Here is a 23,784-nt window from a genome sequence, read left to right as displayed (position 1 = left end):
TATACACGGGTACGAGTGCTAATATGGGACAGGGCTGGCATTTGATCAAACAGTGATGCACGAAAGGCATCCATCACAACAGGAAGGAAGAACGGAGCCCTATGTGGCACATGAGCGAGAGCCCTCCGAACATCCATGGCGCATGAGCAAGCTTTGTGCAGTCTTAAATGAACACGCAGGGTCTACACCCACAATCCCGTTCCCTTCCTTCTCGTTTGTTCACTGAAGACCTGAAAAGGAGGGACGTGTCAATGGGATGTGAGGTTTCTCCCAAAGCCTAGATTGCACAGGTGGGGGCCATGTGGGAAGGGTGTGGTATTTTGCAGGCAGGCAGGTGGCACGCCCCACTTCCAGATTAAAGGCTCCGTACTTGCAAGAGTGGGTAGCAAGTGGACCTTTTGTGACTTCTGGCAGATGACAATGGGGAAAAGAGCACTGGCTCATGGCATAGAAGGGCACTGGGTTACCACCTAACAGTTTACTCTACCATAAATTACTAAGAGCAAATCGGTTAAATGTTGTGTATTGATTGGCAACAGCACCAATACCTATGGTCCAATCTGCTCTCGGCCTGCTGTCTTATTTCTGCAGACTTGGCCATGGATCACGAACCCCAAATTAGCATGGGATCACTGAAGTCAGCCAAGTATTTGGGTGGTCAATTCACACCACACTGTGGACTACGCTATCAAAACGGTTTCCCCCGTGTGAGCTGGGTGGCGCAGCTGCTCAGGGGAGTCTGGGGCTTTGCACTGGGAGTAGCGGAGCGGCTTTGGAATGGGTGCTGCTGCAGCTCGAGCCATGGCAGCTTTGGGGGATGCTTCGCCTGCTCTGATGCTAAATCTGAAGGCTGACAGATTACAAGGACCTCTTCAGTGTCCGCTGGGCTGTTGGGCTCCTGCTTCCAAATCAGCACTATGAAGGCAGCCTGGATAGACGTAGGGGCACAAATCCATTCAGGAGGTCTACGTTAGAGGAAAGGGTGGCAGGTTGTGTCTGATAAATCTGGTGAATGGGAAGAATCGAACAGCTCTTACAAAGTCAGCCAGATGCATTTGATTATTAAAAGAGGAGAAAAAGAGTGATAGTGACAGAACATATTTTTGAGTGCCCTGATTTCCCGATCCAGAGTTCCTGGATTTGGGTTTTTGGGTTTTTTTGGTGCATACTCCTAGTAATAAATAGCAGTATACTGTTCTTATTGAAATCTGGCAAAACAGAGGTTTATCTTTCCTAAAATTGTTCTTTTTTTTTCTTTTTTTTCAAAAAAAATTTTTTTATTGAAAGTGTAACAAGTAACAAGATCAACAGTAAATGCGTAGGAAAAAGATGATATCATACGTAACAATGTTCGGATACAACAATACATAAACATCAAAACACTAACAGTTGGCAATATTCAAGTGTGCAAATATTATACATAATCAATAGGAGTCTAATACAGTGTTAAGCAAGCTAATTATAACAGCATCGAGAGAAGCATGTACAGGCACATCCAGTATGTCGCAGAGTAAATCCATATTTCAAATTTCGGGGTTTATAATCGCGTAGTGAGGTAGCTTAGAGATCAGCCATTCATTCTGAGATAAAAATTCCAGGAAAGGGTACCATTGTGCGTAAAATTGTGTAGGTTTGGAGGGGTTATGCAATGCTCGAATTCTGTCTGTGATCTTTTCCATCATAAGGTGGTCCCACACCACTCTATACCATATGTCAAGAGTGGGAGGGAATCGCGATTTCCACCTGAGTGCAATTGCAGCCTTTGCAGCTGCTAGGAGAGTTCTGACCAATGCCTTCCGCAGATGGGGAATATCTAGATCTCCCCAAAGATCCAAGAAGACAAGTCCCGGGCTTGGGGGTATCACATAAGTCGTGATACGGGAAATTTCCTGGAGAACCGCCTTCCAGAAAGCGGCAACACTTGTACACTCCCACCAGCAATGCAGGAACGTACCCTGCTCCCCGCATTTTTTCCAGCAGAGTGGAGATCTGCTGGGATATATTTTCGCCAGCTTTTGGGGAGTAAGGTACCACCTGTGGATAATCTTATAGGTTTGGAGGCGTACAGTGGTGACAGGGGAGTTAAGTAATGCAGAGTGCCAAACATGCTCTCTATCCTCTTGTGTGAGTTCTATCCCACAGTCCTGTTGCCATTTATTGAGCAGCGCTTCAGTGTTTAGGGGTTTGGTGTCAAGCAGGGTGAGATATAGTCTTGACAGGAGACCTTTACGTTTAAATGAGTGGGAGTCCAGAAGTGTTTCAAATTTAGTTGGTGGTTTAGTCATTACGCTTTTTATATTCAATTCGTGCAGAAGATATCGCAGTTGCAGGTAGAAAAACCAGGGGACTTCCCTGCCCAGGTTGTTGTTCAAGTCTACTCTGCTTATAATACCATCCTTGGTGGCTATGTCCAACAACCTCAAGTCCCGCAGGTCATCCCAGGAGCGCAGTGCGGTTATATTATGCTGGCGAGGCATGCCCTTATGTGATGTAAGCACTGAAAAGCGGGATATGACCGGGAGAAGGGAAAGCTTATGTCTGTCCCAAAGCTTCAGCAGTGCAGCAAGGAACATATTATGATATATGGAGGGAGGACGCAAACTTGGGGTAGACCAAAAAGTCTCTCGCAAAGTTTTTGGTTGGGAATAGGTGCCCACTATGTTTATCCAATCAGAGTGTCCAGAGGGGAGTAATATCTGGAGGATGTCTGTCAATCTGGCTGCATCAGAATAGAGCCCTATATTTGGGTAGTTAAAGCCCCCTGCTGTTTTAGGGGCGCACAAAACTTTGAAGGCAATCCTAGGACGCTTATTCTGCCACAAGAATCTGTTTAATGTCGTCTGCCATTGGCTCAGAATTTTGCTAGGGATTTCAATCGGAATTGTTCTAAACAAAAATGTCAATTTTGGGAGGACGAAGGATTTTATCAAGTGGTATCTTTCATACCATGCCAGGTTTTGCTTGTTCCATTTGAGCAGGAGGTGTTTGATTTCTTTCATCTTTTGGACGTGGTTTACCTGGAGTAGCTGGGCTGGGTTGGGAGGGATATTTATGCCCAGATATCGGAGGTGTGATTTGGCCCACTGGTATTTAAATTGCCATTTTATGTCGTTACACGTCTCCTCTGGGAGACTCACTGATAGGATGGTGGATTTGGCTTGGTTTATCCTCAACCCCGATATACACCCAAATTGAGCAAGAACAATTGCCAGAGCCTTTAGGGAAGCAAGTGGGCACGTAAGAAACAGCAAGATGTCATCTGCGAATAAGCATATTTTGTAAGTACGGTTGTCTATTTCAATGCCTCGAATCCCTTCATTGGCTCTTATCTCCTCTGCTAAGGGCTCTATCGCGAGGGCGAAAAGGATGGGGGAAAGGGGACACCCCTGGCGCGTGCCTCGGTGTAGAGTGAAGGGATCGGACGCTAAGTCATTAAGTTTGATTCTTGCCTTGGGGCCTGCGTATATCGCTTTAATTGTTTGTAGGAAGTTAGGGCCGAATTTCATGTGGGAAAGGAGCAACTGCAGGTACGGGACCTCCAAGGTGTCGAAAGCTTTTTCGACATCCAAGGAGAGGAGTGTGGTTTGTAATTTGCTGTGTCTACTGAATGTTAAAATGTTCAGCGCCTTATAAATGTTGTCGGAGATGTCCCTATTGGGGATAAAGCCAATCTGATCCGTACAAATATAATTTCCAATGAAAGAATTGAAGCGTCGTGCATATATTGAGGTAAAGATTTTATAATCGACATTCAGCAAAGAAATCGGTCTATACGAACCGGGGTTAGAGGGGTCTTTGCCTTCCTTGGGGATCATGGTGATGACTGCCTCAGCCCAGGTTCCAGGTAAGGTCCCCAATTTATGCACCTCATTACAGGCCGATAACAGGGGCGGGATTAATACCAAAGCAAACTTTTTATAGAATTCGGCCGGGTAGCCATCCGGCCCAGATGCCTTATTGCTCTTCAAATTCTTAATGGATTCCAGCAGTTCTGCGGCGGTGATTGGGGCATCCATTAATTGGCTATGTTCCGCTGCCAGTTTTTTAATGTTCTTATGGGTTGATAGATAGTTCCTAATTGACGTTTTATCTGGCCTGGAGGAAGTATATAAATTTGTGTAAAATTTTGTAAATACATTCAATATTTCGGGAGATTTAGTGAGCGTTTGTCCCTTGTCGTTTTTTATAAGTCTGACGTGCCTATTTATTCTCTTCTCCTTGACCTTCCAGGACAGATAACGTAGGGTCCTAGGAGAGTGGTTCCAGTACTTTTGTTTTAAATATAAGATGTTCTTTTGAATTTGGGACGTTTCAAGTGACTCCAGAGCTTTGCGCTCATGGAGCAGCTGTTTATAGGTTTTTTTGCTGCCTCTATCCTTGTGTAAGCGTTCCAATTGGTGGATTTTATCCATTATGAGTTGTTTTTGGAGTTTTTTCTTCTTATTTAGAGAGGCAGAGAGAGCGATCAGTTGTCCCCTTAGTACCGCCTTAAGAGCGTCCCACACCGTTTGGGAGGATGTCGTGCCTGTTTGGTTATCTTTGAGATATTGGGTGATAGCTTGTTCAATTTGTAGGACATTGTTCTCATTAAGTATGAGGTTTTTCTGGAACGTCCAGTGCCTCTCCCTTTCGTAGGGCCTATCTAGGGATAATTTGCACGTTACCCAAGCATGATCCGAATAGCTTATGTCTCCTATGCTGGAGAGTAGTACTCTGTCTCTCAAATCTGGGGACACCAGGATATAGTCAATCCTGGTGTATACGTCATGGCGTGGGGAATAGTATGTGTAATCTTTGGCCAGTTTGTTCATCTCCCTCCATATGTCCACTAAGTGGAACCGAGTAAATAGCGTGAGCAACTGTGTGTCACGATTGGGGTTCTTAGGCCTTCTTGGCACTCGAGGTGCATTGTTGCGGGGAAATGAGGATTTATCTAGGTCATAGTGTGCTACATAATTGAAGTCCCCTCCCACAATTACCGATCCCTCCTGGAATGCCTCTAATTTTCGGAGGATTTCTTCCGTGAACTCCAGTTGCTGCGTATTGGGCGCATAGACAGATGCCAGTGTAAGCAATTGTCCATTGAAGTGCCCCTTTATGAATAAGAACCTGCCTCTAGGGTCCCGTAGGGTGGCTTTGTGTTCAAATTGGACCCTGTTTGCTAGTAAGATTGCCACCCCGCGGGATTTGGAGGAGCCCTTTGCGTGGAATTGCAATTTTATCCATGGGGCCTTAAGCTCCGCCTCATAGGATGCATGGAGGTGTGTTTCTTGGATCAGGGCTACATCTACGTTCAGTTTCGCCAGGCTGGTCAGAACTCTCCTTCTCTTCACCAGGTTGTTTAAACCCCTCACGTTTTGCGAGACAATATGGACATGTGGTTGTGAGGCCATTATAGAATGGGTAAAAGTAGAGTATCAAAATTGGCCTTTGAAGCGAAATGTACTGGTATTGCAGAACCAAAAGTGCAAGTATAGAGACCGCTAGCAGGAGTGTAAGGGCTCCTGCCTCAGTAGTTTATAATAGATATGAATGAGATGGCTGAAATGATCTAAGCACCAAAGAAAGGGTCAATACGTAAATGCAATAAGATTCAGGTAAGTAAATCACTGTCTGGCGTTAATTAATTAAGCAATCAAATTTCATCACTTTGAAGGCAATCATGCAACAAATTCATTGGAAAGGAACGAGAAATTGTATCACAAAACACAAATGCAATGAAATGTATAGCAAGCGTAAGTTAATCTACTATGTTGGTAATTTTCAATAAATAAATAATCGACTTCCGCCCTTACCCTTTCAAAATATGGTGGGAAGCAATCAGACTGTCAGTGGACAAAACTGACAGTTGTGATAAGCCTGTAGTCTGCTATGCTACCTCCCCTCTCCGATTATGGATGGATCAAACAGCAAGTAATTCCAGGTATATGATAATCAAGTTACAATCAAGTAAGTACCAATTAATTAAAATTTCTTATTATTACTGTATGTGGGGGTAGACCAAATTAATAGTTGTACCTCTTAACCGTAAATCACTAAGTTGCTTGTGGTGTGCTATGTTACCTTCTCTCTCTGATTATGGATGGATCAAACTGCAATTAATTCCAAGTGTACAATATGCTAATCAATCAAGAATCAATTAATTAAGATGTCTGTTTGTTACCTTTTGGAGGAGTAGATTGAATTGATGGATGCACCTCCTAGCACTCAATCACTAAGTTGCCTAACTACCTTAACAAAGTTATATACAATAAGCACGCAGCACTTTAATATTGTTTTTGGTAAAAGCTTGAAAGTGTAGATATATTCAATTAACTCACTATTTATACTCCTTTAAACCAACTGTCCCCAGACTTGTAATAAATGATTAATTAATTCTTGCCCTTACCTCTGCAAAATGCAGTAAGGAGCAAGCAGATAGTCAGAGGGTAAAACTGCAAGCTGTGACTGGTGTATAGATTGCTTCGTTACCTCCCCCCCTTTACCAACGTCGGATCAAGCTGCAATGAGTTCCGAGTATCTGATATGCCAATCAAGAAGGTATTAATTAATTAAGATTTCTCTTTATTACTTTATGTAGAAGTGGATCAACCCTAGGGGCACACCTCTTAGTATTAAATCACTAACTTGCCTTAACTACCGTACTAAACTATATACAACGAGCACTCAGCGTCTTGTTACTTATTTTCCAGGAAGAACTTGAAGAGTGTATTTATATAATTATCACAAGATCTAATATTTTTCTAAAGCAACCGTTTCCAATAGAGAAATAGAAACTAAGGTGCTACACAGTCCTCAGCAGCCTCGCGAGAAATCTCTGCAACGAGGTTGCTGTAAATAAACAGAACGGAGGACTGTTTGTGTAAGGGGCTAATAAAGAAGCAATCCCTTCAATCCCACCCCAACCACCCCTACCCACGAGTAAATTAAGTAAGATTGGGACGTTCCAACACAACATATTCTGGTCATAAGTCCTACCAGTCAGAGCTTCAAGTGTCCCGGACCGGTATTTTATTATTTTTCTGAGGAGACATGGGCAGCGGTCGTTTTCTTTTCTGAGAGCTGGCCTCCGTCTCCATGGCGACCTCTATGCCTAGCTCACGTAGAAACTGGAGGCCTTCCTCGGGAGTAGAGATCAGGTGCTGTATGCCCTTCAACGAGATTCTCAATGCAGAATACCGGGTCCAGCTATATTCTATTTGGGCATTTCTGAGTTCCTCAGTTATCTGTCGGAGTTGTCGTCGTCGCTCCAAAATCTCGGCCGGTAGGTCTGTATAGACGCTGATTCGCGCTCCATTGTAGGAGAGGAATTTTCGCGCCCTCGCCATCTCAAGCGTTTTTTTCCTCAGCCTCCAGTCGGCAAAGACGGCCACCACATCTCTAGGTCCCCGCCTCTTATCTGGATTTCTGGGGCCCACTCGATAAGCTTTGAATATAGTCAATGCATGGGTTTCCTCCAGCTTTAGCTCCGTCATCAGCCAGCCCGCCAAAAAAACGGCCAGGTCTGCATCCACGGCCACATTTTCCTCTATCCCCCTAAACTTCAAATTAGCACCCCGCAGCTGAATCTCCATGTCCAAGATCTTATAGTGGACACGATCTTGTTCTGATTGAAGGGAGTGGACGTCCTCCCTTAAAGCCGCAGTCTGGGTAAGAGCCTGATCCGATTTAGCGACCACAGAGTCCATCACTATCTTAAGGTCAGTTAATTGTTGTGATAGTGGTTCCATTAAATGGGAGATTTTGTTAGAAAAGCTCGATTCGATGTCTAGCAGTAGGGCTTTTAGTGCTGGGTCATAGGAAACCGTCTGAGTTTTTCGTGCCTCAGCATTCACCATCGCGGCCGCCATGTTTGCACTCGTTCCCTCTATCTCCCCCTCCGTACTTTCTGCTTGTGAAGCTGGGAAATAGCTCTGCAAATTTTTCGCCGCCTTAGAGTTGGGCTTCTTTGCAGTAAGATCTTGCTTACCCTTCATACTAAGTTGTGTAGAACGTCTTTGAAGTGCTTATCGGGGTTTAGGGGTGGAATTGAACCGGAGCTCTGGCTTTAGGCGTCCATTCCTCTCGGTGCCGACGCCACGCCCCCTCTCCTAAAATTGTTCTGACTAAAGAACCAGCCTCTCCCCCCAGCTCAACAGTTGAGAAGTCCACCCTGCCTTCTGTTGGAGCTTTCAAGCATGAAGATGTTAAATGGTTCCAGTTGTCCCAGGAAGAATCTGCGCTCTCAGTGGGTAAAACGTTCCGGCAATAGTTTAGTGGAGGAGGAGGTGCTCTTCATGCACCATGTCTCCAGTTTAGTCCCTGGCGTCTGCCTTTCAAAGGAGCCCAACCCAAAGGCCTGAGAAAGATCTCCACTTGTGGCGGTGGAAAGCCCACGCCAGCCACAGTGGACAGTCCTGGGCGAAAGGAACCAAGAAGCTGATGACGCGTAAGGGAGCGGCGCACGTCCACGAGCTGCCACCTAGCATGCCTCAGGTGCAGCCTCACCCAAAGGAAGTCGCACCGAGAGACTCTCCAGTCTGATTCTGCATTAGCTTACCCTGGCACATGACATCTGCACAGCATCAGAACACACAAAAAACCACCGGGTTGCATCTCATGACATCAGCCACACTGAACAGGAAGGCTCCCTTAAGCCCAGAGGGGCACATATCCAGAGAAGACCCCCACCCTTAGCAGAGAGGTAGGATAAAAGATAAAGGCCACAATCTGTACCACAAAACATGCCAGAACTTAAAATACTGAAAGGAAATTCTGCTTCTTTTGACTAGTTCCCCGTTGCTGTTTCTTTTTGCAGGCCTCCAAGGCGACGGTTTTCAATGCAGTCAGTGGATCAATAACAGGTCTTCAATCTCCTATTCTACACCCCCACTCCAATTATCCAATCATTTAAAATCACTGACGCTCAAAGCAATTATTTTTCTTTTGCCCCTTACAGGTGCAAACACGGCATAGTGTGTGTGTGCCTTTCAGAGATAAGCAGAATAGAAGTTTGCTGAAAGAAGGCAGACCTTGTTGCAGGTTAGTTTACAGAGCAATTCAGCATTCTCAACAGTTCCGTGTTAATTAACTCCCAGCAAAGCAGTTTATCTTTAGCAGAGAGACAGTGCCCAGCTTTGGCCAAGACAGCAAAGGGCTTTTATTTATGGCACTTTGGGGCATTTAAACAATGAGGAAGCTTCAGTGCCGTTTATCTACTAATCTTAGAATGACGCCTCCTTCCATATAAAAGGGGGTGTGGAATGGAAGCTTATCAAATGTGCGGGCAAGCATTTAGCAAAACTGACACGGAAACTGTTTTGTTGCAAAAGCAGACTGCCGACCGATCAGCGGGACCCACTGCAGCAGGTGCCAAGGCAGCTCTTTGGACAGGACAGGTCCTATACGTGACTCCCCCGCATACTCTAATGTTCGTAATCCTAGTCCTATTACACTGTTCATCAGATGCTGGTCTGCCATCTGGCTGCATTGTTCTATCTCGTGTAACCCGCCTTGAGTCTCCACAAGCGATGCTGGGCTATAAATACATACATTAGCTCATGCCTCAGGAACAGTCCTAGCTCCTGCAGATGCAGTGCAGCCGGGAATCCGTAAGTCCCCAGGCAGGGGCAGGCACAGCCCAGAACAAGCCAAGCCAAGCCACGCGATTCCTGCAGTGGCCCTGGCTCCCCTACACCATTGCCACTGTGGCCCTGGCCCGAGAAGAGCAGACCCTCCGGGCGGCCAGAGATCCACCAGGAACTTTCTGGGAAGTGAAGGGGCCAGTCCCTCCCTGTCCCCAAACCAAATCTTCCACTGCCAGGAACTCCTAAGCTCACCCATCTACGCTTCCTCACACACCCCATCCCACCTGCAAGAACGTACAGAACCGTGGGAAGCCGTACGAGTTAACTCTAGGAACGCTCTAAGGCCCCATGGAATGTGAAATGGGTACAAGGAACAACAGCTCTACATTTCTCATTCACGAGTAGAAGGCACCCATTCTGACTTTCAAGGGTTTCCAACAGTTTGTCTAGAAAAGCCATGGGGGGGGATTTGGCCCCCAAACAAAGGACACACAAAGCTCTCAAGAGGACACACACACGACTCACACCCTTTGCCCCCTTGCTTCCAAGGTCTCCCACAAAGTGAGAGGAACATGTTCCAGGGAGGAATTGTCAGCCTCACATCTCACTCTGCAGTGAAGAAGACATGATGCTTCAGATGTCACCTCAGAACTGTGGAAAGCAAAGGAACCAGATCACTTCAGCCAACTGCGCATGTGTTCATGAAGACATCTGATCCGCAGACCTCTGGAATGAAACACCTTCTTGTCCAGAATCCAAACTACATTCTCTCTTGCAGTTTTTAAACCTTGCCAAAATCCTATCTTCTAACCTAAATGAAGGGGAGGCTCTCCCCCACTAGGTGAGCCCTACCTGGTGGAACTTTTTGCAAGGACACGTTCCTGGTTAACCTGCGTAGAGAGCAAGGGCACAACACCACCTGCCTCTCTTTACAAGCATGCTGAGAGAAGCAACTGGACGATGAGGCAAGGGTAGTCAGCAGCAGCAGTTTGATCAGTTAATTACTCTCTAAACCTTGGCTTGTTCTTTACTATGATAGCCCTCCTGACCTGACAGCTGGTTTGTGTTCTCATCAGCTGTTCCCTGATACCCCCACACCTGGCCTTGACACCTGTGAATTCATACCACTACTACTCCCCTTATCATGTGACGCAGGTATCAAAGGACTTCCTGTCATGGCCTTGCAGCTGAATAGCAGAGTCCAGTAGCACCTTTAAGACTAACCAACTTTATTGCAGCATAAGCTTTCGAGAACCACAACTCTCTTTGTCAGATGCAAAAGCTTATGCTACAGTAAAGTTGGTTAGTCTTAAAGGACTCTTTACTATTTTGCGACTACGGACTAACATGGCTAACTCCTCTGGATCTTGCAGCTGAATGGATCCCATGCTGACACTGAGGGATGGGGCTGGTTAAAATGTGGATCCTGGGTTTGGAAAGGTCTAGTTGGACCAAGGGTACATAGGGTACATATGGGCACATGCACGAGTAATGTGTATTTATCCTCATTTATTTACTCATGCATTAAGCACACTTTAAAGGCCCATCCCCCCCAATGGCACTAAATACGGGACACTTAAATTCTTCAATAATAATAATATTTGATTTATATACTGCCCTTCAGGACAACTTAATGCCCACTCAGAGCGGTTGACAAAGTATGTCATTATTATCCCTACAACAAAATACCCTGTGAGGTGGGCGGGGCTGAGAGAGCTCTGAGAGAGCTGTGACTGGCCCAAGGTCACCCAGCTGGCTTCAAGTGGAGGAGCGGGGAACCCAACCCAGTTCTCCAGATTAGAGTCCCACGCTCTTAACCACACCACCAAACTGGCTCCCCCAAAGTGCAAGACTGTCATGCCAGGACACAGAAGTTGCCCACACAACGAGGCCCTAGCTTGTCCAGCTGGTAAGGAGGAGTTAGTTACCTTAAACAATGCAAATTTTCATGGATACTTGCTGATTTTCTGCTCGTTCATATACTAGTAGTCTTTCTTCACAAATCCACACATTTCCTTATAGAATTAACGGGGGAAGCCAGGGAGATCAACTTTATGACTCTGATAAGCAATGTGCAATTCAGGCTAGCCTGGTGTGAAACATAAAATCACAGAGGGTTACGGCCAGGGCTTTCTTTATGGGAAAAGAGGTGGTGGAACTCAGTGGGTTGCCCTCGGAGAAAATGGTCACATGGCTGGTGGCCCCGCCCCCTGATCTCCAGACAGAGGGGAGTTGAGATTGCCCTACGCGCTGCTCGGTGGGACGGAGGGCAATCTAAGCTCCCCGCTGTCTGGAGATCAGGGGGCGGAGCCACCAGCCATGTGACCCTTTTCAAGAGGTGCTGGAACTCCGTTCCACTGCGTTCCTGCTGAAAAAAAGCCCTGGTTACGGCAACATAATGTCTCCTTGATTAGAACCGTGCCAATGGCCCTGCTAGCTCTGGGGAACGAGTTGATAATTTCAGCAGTTAGTGGACTCACTAATTACACAAGTGGAGAAAATGAGCCCCTACTCATACTGGTGGAAAAGGCAAAGAGGAAACCACATTTATCTAAATGGCAACTAATTTACCCCTAGAGTTGCAGTCTGGTAATTATAGCCGTTTTCCAGCTGGAATTGCTTCTACTGTTGCTCGTAGATACAGACATAAGTAATGAACTTATCTAGGACATCCCAGAGAAATATTTTAAACCCCACAATCTAGGTGGGAAATATGAACTTGAGGAAACGTAGAGGAATTCACATTTGAAAGAGGAACTTCCCGGAATGCATGCATCACACTCACACATGCAAGGAAGTGGACGGCCAGCCGGTTTCACAGGCAGCTAGACGACAGGTGTTTCCTTGCACCCTCACCTATTTTATGGAAGTGATGGTGCGTTTATGCATAATATAATATACATGCTTTGCTTTTCCACTCACCATAGTGGTTTTTGCAAAAGGATGTTTTTAAAGCTTTGGCATTGTGAGACATGAGGATACGGCCAAACAGTGTCACCCAGTGGTAAAGAATTTAGAGACATAAGCAGAAAATGTACCAGAGCAGAAGATAATAAGGGGAAAACAAGAAGGTGGCGGCCTCTGTTTTCCCCAGAGCTGATGAAATGTCATCACATCTGAAGGATTGTTGGCCCAACCCATAAATCCAGTTGGTTTATAAGTACAACAAACCCAACACTGGCTCAGTCATCCACCCTGATCCGCCTCTCCATGTCCACTCTTTGGCAACATCTTTAGAGTCACTAGGGGAAGGTCTCAGTTTCCCCACAGCAGGACAGCAGAAGGCGGAGGGGCTTCATCCCTTCTCCTATGCTGCGGGGAGGGGGGAGAATGCCCCCCTCTCCTTTTTGCTTCCCTACTGTTGCAACCGCCTGGGAGGGCTCCAAAAGGAAAGGAGGAAGCACGATAGCCCCTTCTATGCATGCAGGAAGCCAACCACCCAAGAGTTCAGCCTTCGCTGGCCAGAGATGGAGACGGCTGCAGGAGGTGGGGAAAAGATCTGTTATCTCGCTAGTCAAATACTTTCTAAACAAAAAAAAATCATTTTCACCTCTCAAGTACAAACTGCACAGCCATATACAGTCTTCAAGGTTTTCAGCTTCCTGAACCAGAGAATCTGTTCTCCCTGTTTCTTAACACACCTTCATTTACTACTTCATCCAGACACATTTTGCATATCCTGAAGATCCTTTGGGTGGGCTTGAGTTTCCTGAACCTGTACCAGGGAGCATACAGGACTGAAGCACCAGAACTTCCCAATAACCTTTAATAGTGAAATTTACCAATGGTCTAATTTGCAACACAATTTGAATGCTGGGACGGGAGTGGAATTAAATTCTAAAAGTCGCGGTCTTTCTAGAAGCCAGCTCGGCTCTGCTTCCTTGCAGAAGAAGCCAGCTATGCACAGCACTGATTGGTTAACATTTGTAACATACCTGCCTCTCTAAAGCAGTTTTCAATCTTAAAATTAATTATATCTGCATTATTTAAGTAAAGTGATAAACTAATGTTGAATTTAATAACTCTCTATTGGAATTTTAAAAAACCAGGCAGGGAGTCTGAAGCGGGGGTGGGAAAGGCAGCACTGCACAATGGTTTATTTCTACCTCTGGGACAGCACAGACTTCTGAGGACGGTCTCTGGCGACGAGCAGTCCTTGTACTCTTTAGTGTGGCTCTGGGGAAAGGGCAGGCTGGCGTGAGTGGGAACCCTGTGCGTGTGTGAAAGGATCCAACCGGATGGCTAGTCAGCGAAAGCCTGTTTGTACTCGAAAGCATTCAGAGGGAGTTAAAATCACAATGTGAAGCTGCCACTAGCTTAAATTAACGTGCTTAAGCCCAGGTCTTTGCCTTGAATGATGGGAGACCTGAGCTGCTGATCTGTTCCTTAAAAACAACCTGTACATAAAGTATATCTTCTTTATTATTTTTATAAAACTCCTCTTTTAGTGATCTCTAAGTTCCTGCTTACCACGACACTTTCCACACAGCAAAGAACCCAAAGCATTAGTTGCTACCATACGAATGTCTCGCTACTGAGGCGAAGGCTTACATTTGAAAACCAACCAAGCTGCCAAAATTATAGGAGTCAATGGGGATTCCCTCATTTGGAAGGAAAGGCCTGTCACATGTACTTTTAACCAGGGCTTTTTTTCAGGGGGAACGTGGTGGAACGAAGTTCCGGAACCTCTTGAAAATGGTCACATGGCTGGTGGCCCCGCCCCCTGATCTCCAGACAGAGGGGAGTTGAGATGGCCCTCCGCGCCGCCCAGCGCGGCAATCTCAACTCCCCTCTGTCTGGAGATCAGGGGGCGGGGCCACCAGCCATGTGACCGTTTTCTCCGAGGGCAACCCACTGAGTTCCACCGCCTCTTTTCCCAGAAAAAAAGCCCTGCTTTTAACAGTATCTAAAACATAGTTCCTATTAACGGGAAAGATTCAATAACACATTTTTATATCATTCACGATGTCTGTGTTTCTTCTACCTTTTTGACACAAAGAAAGTGAGAGAAAACCATAGTTTGTCTACACCAGTGAGCTTCATTTGGGATTCTGACCCTCCTCAAATTTACAGCCACAGCGTGAGCTGGAAGTGGAAAGTACTTTTAGAGATTCCAGCCCAACCACCTTTGAACTACAATTTTCAGGGAACAAGGAATGACTGCTAACCTATTTTTGAAGTGTAGAAACCCCTTGCCCTGACGTGGATAGCCCATGCAAGCCCAATCTCATCAGATCTTGGAAGCTAAGCAAGGTTAGCCTTGGCTAGTAATTGGATGCGAGACCTCCAAGGAAGACCAGGGTTGCTATACAGAGGCACGTAATGGCAGACCACCTCTGCTAGTCTCTTGCCTTGAAAAACCCATCGCGGGTAGTCATAAGTCAGCTATGACTTGACAGCATGTTCCACCAGCAGATACACCTGCAGAGTTCAGGTTAGTAAGGGCTATTTAGTCATGCCTGGAGGATGCAGCCCTCTGTGGTCTGGTGGTTATAGTGTTGGACTAGGGTTCATTTCTGCCATGGAAACCCACTAGGTGACCTTGGCCCCATTTCTTGCTCTCAGTCTAGCCTGCCTCAGGGATGCTGCTTTGAGGATAAAATGGAGAAGGGAAGAACAAAGCCGTAAGCTGCTTTGGGTCCCAGTAAGGTAGCAAGGCAAGGCATGACTCTTTAAATAAATCCACTTTTTAAAAGAAGGTTTTAAGAAGAAGCTCCTGAAAGGATTCAGTGCCTGCATCAAAAGCTGGATTCTATCTTCTCCTCAGAAGAGAGGTGCCAAAACACGTCCCCGCGTCTGTTCCAATACTTGTAAAAACTGTACATAGGGCACTACTGCCAGAATTAAGAAACGGGCAGAAAAAGCAGTCTGCCTTATTGTACTGCCTCCCGGTTACCATGAATAGCTTTTCATTCTTCAGCGGAACAGCCAATAATCCGACGGACTGCTTCATCCCTGACTTTGCTACTGGAGGACGGGCTGCTCAGGAAGCTGCTTGCTAAGTCAGAGCCATGGAAGCAGGCCGGCAAGAACCTGCTCAAAGCTCTCATTTCTAGCGGGGGAGCCACCAAGGCTCATTTCAGCTACCAAGGCTCATTACTGTATCTGGTAGGAATAGTCCACCTAAATGAATGAATGAAGAATGAATGAACCTTGTACTCCACTTTCCTCCCCAGTGAGGAACCAAACATATCTCCTCCTCCCTTTCATTTTATCCTCACAACAACCCTGTGAGGTATGTTAAGCTGAGAGTGTGCATCTGGCCCAAGGTCACCCAGTGAGCTTCCATGGCAGAGTGAGGATTTGAACCCGTGACTCCCAGATCCTTGTCCAACATTCTAACCAGACTGGCTCCCACTCTGTGCAGAGTCTGCTCTGATTAGAAGCAAGCTCATGGAAGACGGGTGATATTTTACCAACAATATTTGCAGATTTTCAGAAGGAATGCTACAGTTGTCATTTGGGGACAGTTGAGATTGTATCGGATGGATGGCAAGGCGTATACTTTCTCACATCAGCATCACCCATTCTCACATGATCTCACTACCTTCTTGCCACCAGAGAGGCATCAGAGACACAAGAACAGCACCCAGCCTCAATCAGCCTTGGTCATTGTTAAGGGGGTGTGTGTCTGCTTCATCCCCAGTTTATGCATATGATGCATTTTATCCTAAATTGTTCTGTGGTTTGTACAAACACCTCTTTTACAACACCCTTTTAGTGTCCACCCTCAAAAACTGCAAATTTCTCTACGGGAAGCAATCTCTGTGTTGTTAGTGTTATTATTGACATTATTTATAGTCTGCCTTTCTCACTGATACTCAAGGGAGATTAATCTGAAGATCAGTTGTAATTCTGGGAGATCTCCAGGCACAGTCCTGAGGTCTGTAACTGTACTGCATACGCCACGGATGCAAAAGCTAATATCTGTAGCCACATTTTGATGTTGGAGATTTTGCCTTCATGAAAGCTCCACTTTCTTATCTACTCTGGACACAAACCTTGTAGACATTAAACTGTTTCTTTAATTCTTCTGTTACAAGTAGGGCTGCTAGGCCAAGCCTGACAACTAGTGGAGGGGTTACATCGCCACGTTACTTCCAAGTACAACCCTGAAGTGACAAAGGGTAGCTCTAGCAATTGCTGGAAACTCTGTGGTTACCCTTTGTCACTTCCAGGTTGTACCCAGAAGTGATGTAGTGACTTTTAAATATTTTTTCTTCTGCTGACACTTGGAGTGGCAGTAGGCAACAGAGCTTGCCAGTGTGGGTGTGTGTGTGTGGGGGGGGGATCTTCCACCATAGCAGGAAGCCTGACAAATAAAGTTACAAGATATTGGACTGCAGTTTGGAAAGACTTGTCCTGGCCCATTGCATTATACCAGTTACCTGGGAGAAAAGCAGGCTATAAATATTTTAAATTAAATTTTAAAAATGCACCAAACACTGTTGTTCCGAGGTCAGTTTCCTTTCTGGTAGGAATGGTACAGCACAGTAATCATAGTTCAGAAGTTTCTGGGTTCAAATCTTGCCCATCCCAAAAATTCTTAGGAGGACTTAGTACAGAGAGCATTTGGAAGTAGGGGGGGGGGTAACATGGTGATATCACTTCCAGGTGATGGCACCATGACACACAAAGCTCTAGGAACTCCCCCTCTATCTAGGGTAAAGACCACAGAGACTGGGGAACATCTCAAAGCATTGTGAATGCAGTGACCAAATTGACGCTGCCACATCTGAGATCAGGGTGGATAAAAATCAATAATCATTTTTTTTTAAAAAAAATCAAAAAAATCGGATTTTTTTAATTTAAATTGATTTTTTTGATTTAAATTGGATTTTTTTAAATAAAATGCTTTTTGAGGAAAATATATTACCATCCAAAGGTTATTCCATCATGAAATAAAGATTAGTTTTTAATTATGTAGAATAAGGCTGTATATGTTTAATTTTTGGGGTAAATAAATTCCATTAATCCATTCACAATGTCATGCTCTTCCAGAGGTTTTTGTAAGATTATTGGGCAGTTTCTCTGCCTACAAGATATTATCACAGATGCTTGGTTTTGCAGTTCTCAAACCTGAATTTGTGTCAGCTCAGCAGAGATCACATGCCTCTTCTTCACAGCAAAAATGTTATAACATGAACAGAGTTGAGAAAAAGACCTTAATCCTATTGTTCTACAAACCTATGAAGACAGAATCAACCCCTCCAGTGCTAAGTTTCAAGAAGTTCAGTGAATAGAAACAATATTTTTCTGATTGTTTGGAGTGGAATAGATCTGCACAAGAAGAAACGAAGTGTGAGGAGGGAGGGGCAAGCAGCACAAAATGAAAGTGAAACTTTTTGAGCACAATACTGCACAAGTCTTTGGATCTTTTGTGTGTATGACCTGAGGTTTATCACATTCTTTCCTTGGAGGAAAAAACCTATAATGGCAGCAGGCCGTAAGAGAGACCCAGTTTGGGAATACTTTAATGAAGTTCCTTTACCTATCGGTAAGGCAGGCATCTACTTGCATATTAAAGTTATACCAGCAAGAATGAGTCTTTATGTAGAAAACTATGATTTAAATCAAGCCTTAATGACTAGTGATTTAAATCGTGATTTAAATCGTGATTTAAATCAGTTTAATTTAAATCGAATCCACCCTGTCTGAGATGTCACCCCCCTTCCCATTTCCTTCTGCTGCAAGCGTGGGCAGAGCAACACAGAGCTGACAACGGCAGCGAGGCCACCTGACAATCCTAGGTTTTAGGCAAGGCATTCTCTCACAACCTCTGCCACCCCCCCCCCGCCCCATATGGAACAGGAGGATAATACTGACCTACCTTGCAAGGCTATTTTAGGGATCACAAGATAAATGCATGAGAAGTATTTCGAACACTAAAAGTGCTATATAAAAAGTAAGCAACATTATGCACCGGAGGACAATCTACAGAATAAGTTAAACTCATGCAAACTTTTGAAGTCCTTCATTTTACTGCGGTCCACTGAAGCTTTTGGTAAAGGAGCATTTGTTATGTGGCCTACACCTCACTCTCATGCATCACCATTGGTTAAGCAATAAAACACAGCACTACAAAACTGGTACCCTAAAGACCGGAAGTACATCTGACAGGCGGGGTGAGGAGGGAAACGGGGGCCCCACCCCACACAAGGTCTAGATCCGCTGCAGAAGGAGATGACAGTGCAGCAACTGCTGGAGAAACATGTGACCCACAGCTTGTGCCAGCACCTTGGTCCAACTCTCTGAGGAAAACCCCTGACTTCATGAAAAGCAGAGCGAGATTCCAGTACTACTTCCCCTCTTCCAACATCACAGCAGAACAAGCCACCAGCCACTCACTGCAAGCCACAATGCAAGGAACTAAAGCAATACCCTGCGACTAACCTTGCAATTATGAACCTACCCAGCATGCAGCCTTGTGGATTAAGCGTCAGGGAACTTCAATGGCTGAGCTAGGCTGTGAATCAGGGGTTCCCTCCCTGAAATACAACAGCGAGAGGCCTCCATGCGCAGGCCCAAAGCTGGCCTAAAAATGCATGGAAAAGGTTTGCCACTGAAGCAATTTGGCCCATACTGTGCAGATCTGAGTCTGAAAACTGTCTGATTGGGAGGCACCTGGGAACCTGTGTAAGCTGTTGCAAGTTTTCCACAGAAGGAAGGAGACAGAAGCAAAATACGTTCGTTTGGGCCCAAGGCAAAGGCCACCAATACATTCTCTGAAAAACTGCAGTGGAAGGTATTACTACAACTTTCACCTCACTGGAAAATTATTTTTATAGTTGTTTATAAGAAATACAACTGGTAGCATTTTAGAATACAAAAGAGAAAATGTTTAGTCGCAGTGAAAATTTCAAAAGCAGGAATTAGAGAGAAGATGTTTTGGTTCCTAAAAGGAAAGCCCCTTCTGGACTGAAAATACTTTGGCTTTCTTGGCTGTGGCCAATTAATTCCCTTTTTAAGATGGTTGAGTATTTTTGCAGTCACTTCATCCTGTCCCATTTCTTAAGTTTCACGTAAACGGAACACCCAGAACTCCCCTAAAAAAATGTAAACTCCAGAAATTTGAAGAAAGGGAGATGCTCAGAAGCTATACTGCTAATAATGCCAATAATGCTAATAATGCCAATAATGCTAATAATGCCTGCTAACACAAATAACAGGATTGTTCCTCAGAGCTGCTAGAAGCAGCAACAAACCTCACATGTACATTTCCTATCCTAGAACAGGGATGCTTCAGAAAGTCCTCCTGGAAATATAGCAGTTAGGATGAGTTGAGAACAGAGCGCATAACCACACAGAGTGTATTTCAGCTTACGGAGGAAACGGAATGATCCCATTTCCTCAGGATTTGAACATGTTGATTCACTATCTTGAATTCTTCAGAGGAAGAGCAACAGACAGCAGTAGAAAAAAAGATGAAACATGTCCAGTTCCCAAGAAGGCAGGTCAGCGGTACTCCCCATCCAAAAGCCTTTGGGGTGGGCAGGGAGAGGACGGAGAGGCAGGGAGAAACGTGTGAGCTCTGTGAGTGAGGAAAGTCCCCGGTCCGATTTCACCAGGAACTCATGAGGCAGCTTAAGGAAGAATGGCTTGATGCCGATCCAGAGTTGCTCATTTTTTATTTTAAAATGATACTTGCTACTGGTTTAATCTTGCACAGTACTCAAAGGTTTTGCTTTTACCTAATAAAAAACATTCCAACTCAAAAATTGACTCAATCTCTGGCAACAGGATTAAACCACGCTCACCCCCGACACATACTTCCCTTCTGGCTGGCTGCCTTTCCTCCCCAGAAGGTAAGCCACCCTTACATCTATCTGATCTATCTATCTAAAGACAAGGGTCCTGACTGACTCATCAATGCCCAGCCTAAACTCCTGGGCCTAGAAATGTGAAATTTGGGGAGAACGGTCCTTTTGTGGTGTGGAGGTTCACTAAGAAGGGATTTTAAGAAATTCACCCCCTAAGGGGGTAAAAAGGGGTAAAATGTGTTTTCCCATAGGGATACAGCTTTGTTGTGTGGCTGGCAGGGTGCTCCTCCCTGCCACCACCCGCCCACTGCCACTCTTCCCTGAGGTCATTTGCATATGTGACCTGATTGGCCATCTCCCCAACATTCTAAAGAGTATGAAGTTGCTATTGGGAATCATTGAATGTGTCCTGAGGAAAAAATACGCCTCCCAGCCTTCCCCTCTAGGGTTGCCCGTCTCCCTGTGGGGCCTGGCTTTCCTTTTGTGGCTGCCAGGCTCCTGCCTGCTTGCCCCCGCCCCCTTCCTGATGGGTCAGCTGTAGAACTGTGTTCTGAGGTAAAAATCAGGTCAAGGAAACTGCAGACAGTTGAAGAAAGGCAGTACAACACTCCTGAACAGGGATTTTATATAAAAGTCAGTATGGCAGCTGAGTTTTTAAATGTTCATGGTGAGATGGTACACGACCTTTCTAGGGGTCATTTCAATGCAAACCTCTCATATGAACCTGCCAAAGGGCCCACCATACCACTCCTCCCTCAGTCCAACTCCACCTCACACCTCTTGCAGCCATCATCTCTTACTGCCCCCAAGAAGCTTCCTAGCAGACGTTCTGCAAGATATACCAATGCTAAAAGGAGGAAACAACTTAGAGATGCAGCAAAGAAATATGCACATCGTACTCCTGCAGTGCACTGAGCAGCAGTGGGCAAGTACCAGCAAGTCCTGAGTCCGAGGGAAAGGTGACCATCCCTGCAGGCCTGAGCACAGCAGCGATGACGACCCTAGCAGACCTACCAGCCACGATATACCCTGATATCGCCACTATCGTGGAGAAGTCCACGGATGGGCTGTGCAAGTATGCTACTCTGACCCCCAAGGAAGACAAGTTAAATACCGTAGCGAAGCACGGGCATCAAGCTAGTCTGTAATAAACAAATGATTGTTCTGAGGTCACTTAAAGGGCTTTTGCACGGATTACCCTGACAGTGTAAAATGTTTTGGAACCCTGGATGTGAGCACTGCTGCTGTGAGAAGTGTTCAATAGAGAGAACATAGGACTTGTCCTCACATTGGACAAGCTCTTTTTATGAAGGTTAAAGGAGTGAGGCACTAGCCTGTTAGGGAATTTTTAGGCCCCATTTTACTAAATCTTATTCTGACCGTACAGTATATTCGAACTTTCAGCGTACAGACCTATATAAGCAAGTAAAGAAAGGCCTTACTCTAGTGTTAAGATCCTGTCTCTGGGTGAGACAGGCCTCTACAAGCAATGTGTAAATGTTTTGTTGTTTTCTTTATTCTAATAAGATAAGTAAAACTTAGCTTTGATTGCATTCTTTTCCCAAGAGAGTATCAGACATACGGCTCCAGCTGTTTAGTTGTTCTTATAATTCATGTGTCACTCAAGCCTTATTTGAATGCCTTCCTTTCTCTTTTGAAACTTTGCATAGCATTGCTGGGGTTTGATATAATGTCTATGTTTAGCTGTCCTATTTGACTTTTTCCAAAGATACCGTATTATTTAATCAAATAATTATTGGAAATTTCTCTTTCCACAACAGAACACAACCTTAAAAGAGATACACAGAAACATGCAATTGCCCAGAATTATTAACATTTAACATCTATAAAGGCATTTCACATAACATCTCAGTAACCTTTACAACAACCCTGTAAAGCACACTGCAGATGGAGAAGGGGGCAGGGGTTGAAGCTGGGGGGGGGGAACCCCCCCGAATAAGGCTGCTTAGTGAGTTCACATCAGATGAAAGATTCAACCCGTTTCCCAGCTCTGTTATTTTAGCCGCCAACAGAGTTCAGAGTAGGGATGGGCTAACAGGAGAACTTAATCTACCACTATATCCTGGGCTGGGTTGAATCTCTACTCAGAAGCCATAAGGAGGGGTGGTGGTGCAGCAAAGTGCCATCAAGTCATAGTTGACTTAGAGTTCCACAAAAAAAGAGACGCACCCGGGCCCAGACTTACCCGGGACCACCAGTGTGGTTTGCGGGGGCAAGGAAGTGGAGGCCACCATCTTCTTGGGGGTTTGGCAGCTCCCTGGAGCCTCAGCAGAGCTGTGTGCGTAGCCCCAGGTTCAAATCACCAGCCAATCAGCAGCTGGCTCACCGGCCGGTGGGATTTGCACAGATATGGGCACAGAGATCACAGAGCTGAGGCTCCCCACTGATTTTTCTCTTTTGTAGTCTCTGCAGGTCGGAGCGAATTCTTCTCAATCAGGGAACACAGAATCATGTACTGAGGCGGTCCCTAAGCAACATCATCGGGGTGGGGGAGACGCCTTGGCAGACTGGGACCATCAGCTTCAACAGGGCTACAACTGAGGCCCTAGCTGAGGCCCTTCAATGGGCATCCTTCAGGGCAAAGACTTCACATGGTGGTTTGGGCTGGCCTGTACTCTCTTCTTGGATGTCTGAGTGGCATGTGGCTTTTGGGTTGGAAAGGCTTTCCCTGCCGTGGGAGCAGTTTTGCCCAGATAGGACTGGCACAGCCAGAAGGACGGTTAACCCCGATGCACCTATGCAGCGAGGACAGGCCACTTATTTGCATGGCATTTGGGCCAGACTCCAGGCCCAACTGCAGCTTTAGGAGCTTTGGTGGAGCCATTCTGGGGCTCTTCTGGCAGTTTGGGCATTGGACACAGATCCCTCTGGGGGAGGAAACAGGGCCATGAGCCCCGTTTCCCCAGACTTGGGGATCCTCTTAAGGGATCTTGGGGGTGAGGTACTGCAGTAACAAGTCCAGAAGGGGACTGTCGGGGGGCATGCTCGCTTCCAGGCGGCAGGGGGATCCATGCAGAGGTTTGCATCCATGTTAATCCCATAGCCTGCCATCCCATGGTTTCCCCCTTCAGCAGGGGGAACAAACCGTATTTGTCTCTGTGTCACCTGCCTTTGCCTCCATACCCTTCAATGCTGGACTTGCAAGCATGTAGCCCCCAGACTTACCAAGGGCCGCCTTCGTGGTTTGCAAAGTGTTTTTTGGGGGGAGGCGAAGCACATGGCAGCCGCCATCTTATTGGGGCTCAGCAGCTCCCTGGTGCTTCAGCAGGGCTGCATGCTCAGCCCCAGGTTCAAATCACCAGCCAATCAGCAGCCGGCTGGCTGGTGGGGCAGGGCCCCAGGCAGTGGACCTTGAGGGCTGTCTTCTCTCTAGCCCCCCTGCTGGGGTTAAATAGCAGACCCAGCCGGGCACCCAGCACGCTGCTCCTGAACTGGGT

The 23,784-nt window shown here is 45.9% G+C and overlaps 1 protein-coding gene across 5 annotated transcripts in view; it reads right to left on the bottom strand.

The window, feature by feature from the left end:
- Positions 1 to 23,784, bottom strand: part of FAM107B (family with sequence similarity 107 member B) — a 61,671-nt gene that overhangs the window by 8,700 nt on the left and 29,187 nt on the right. The window lies entirely within an intron of this gene.

This window comes from Eublepharis macularius, chromosome 9 (genome assembly GCF_028583425.1).
Source record: "Eublepharis macularius isolate TG4126 chromosome 9, MPM_Emac_v1.0, whole genome shotgun sequence".
NCBI lineage: Eukaryota > Metazoa > Chordata > Lepidosauria > Squamata > Eublepharidae > Eublepharis > Eublepharis macularius.
Note: the sequence above shows the minus strand (reverse complement) of the source record. Positions and strands in the feature narration are given on the sequence as shown.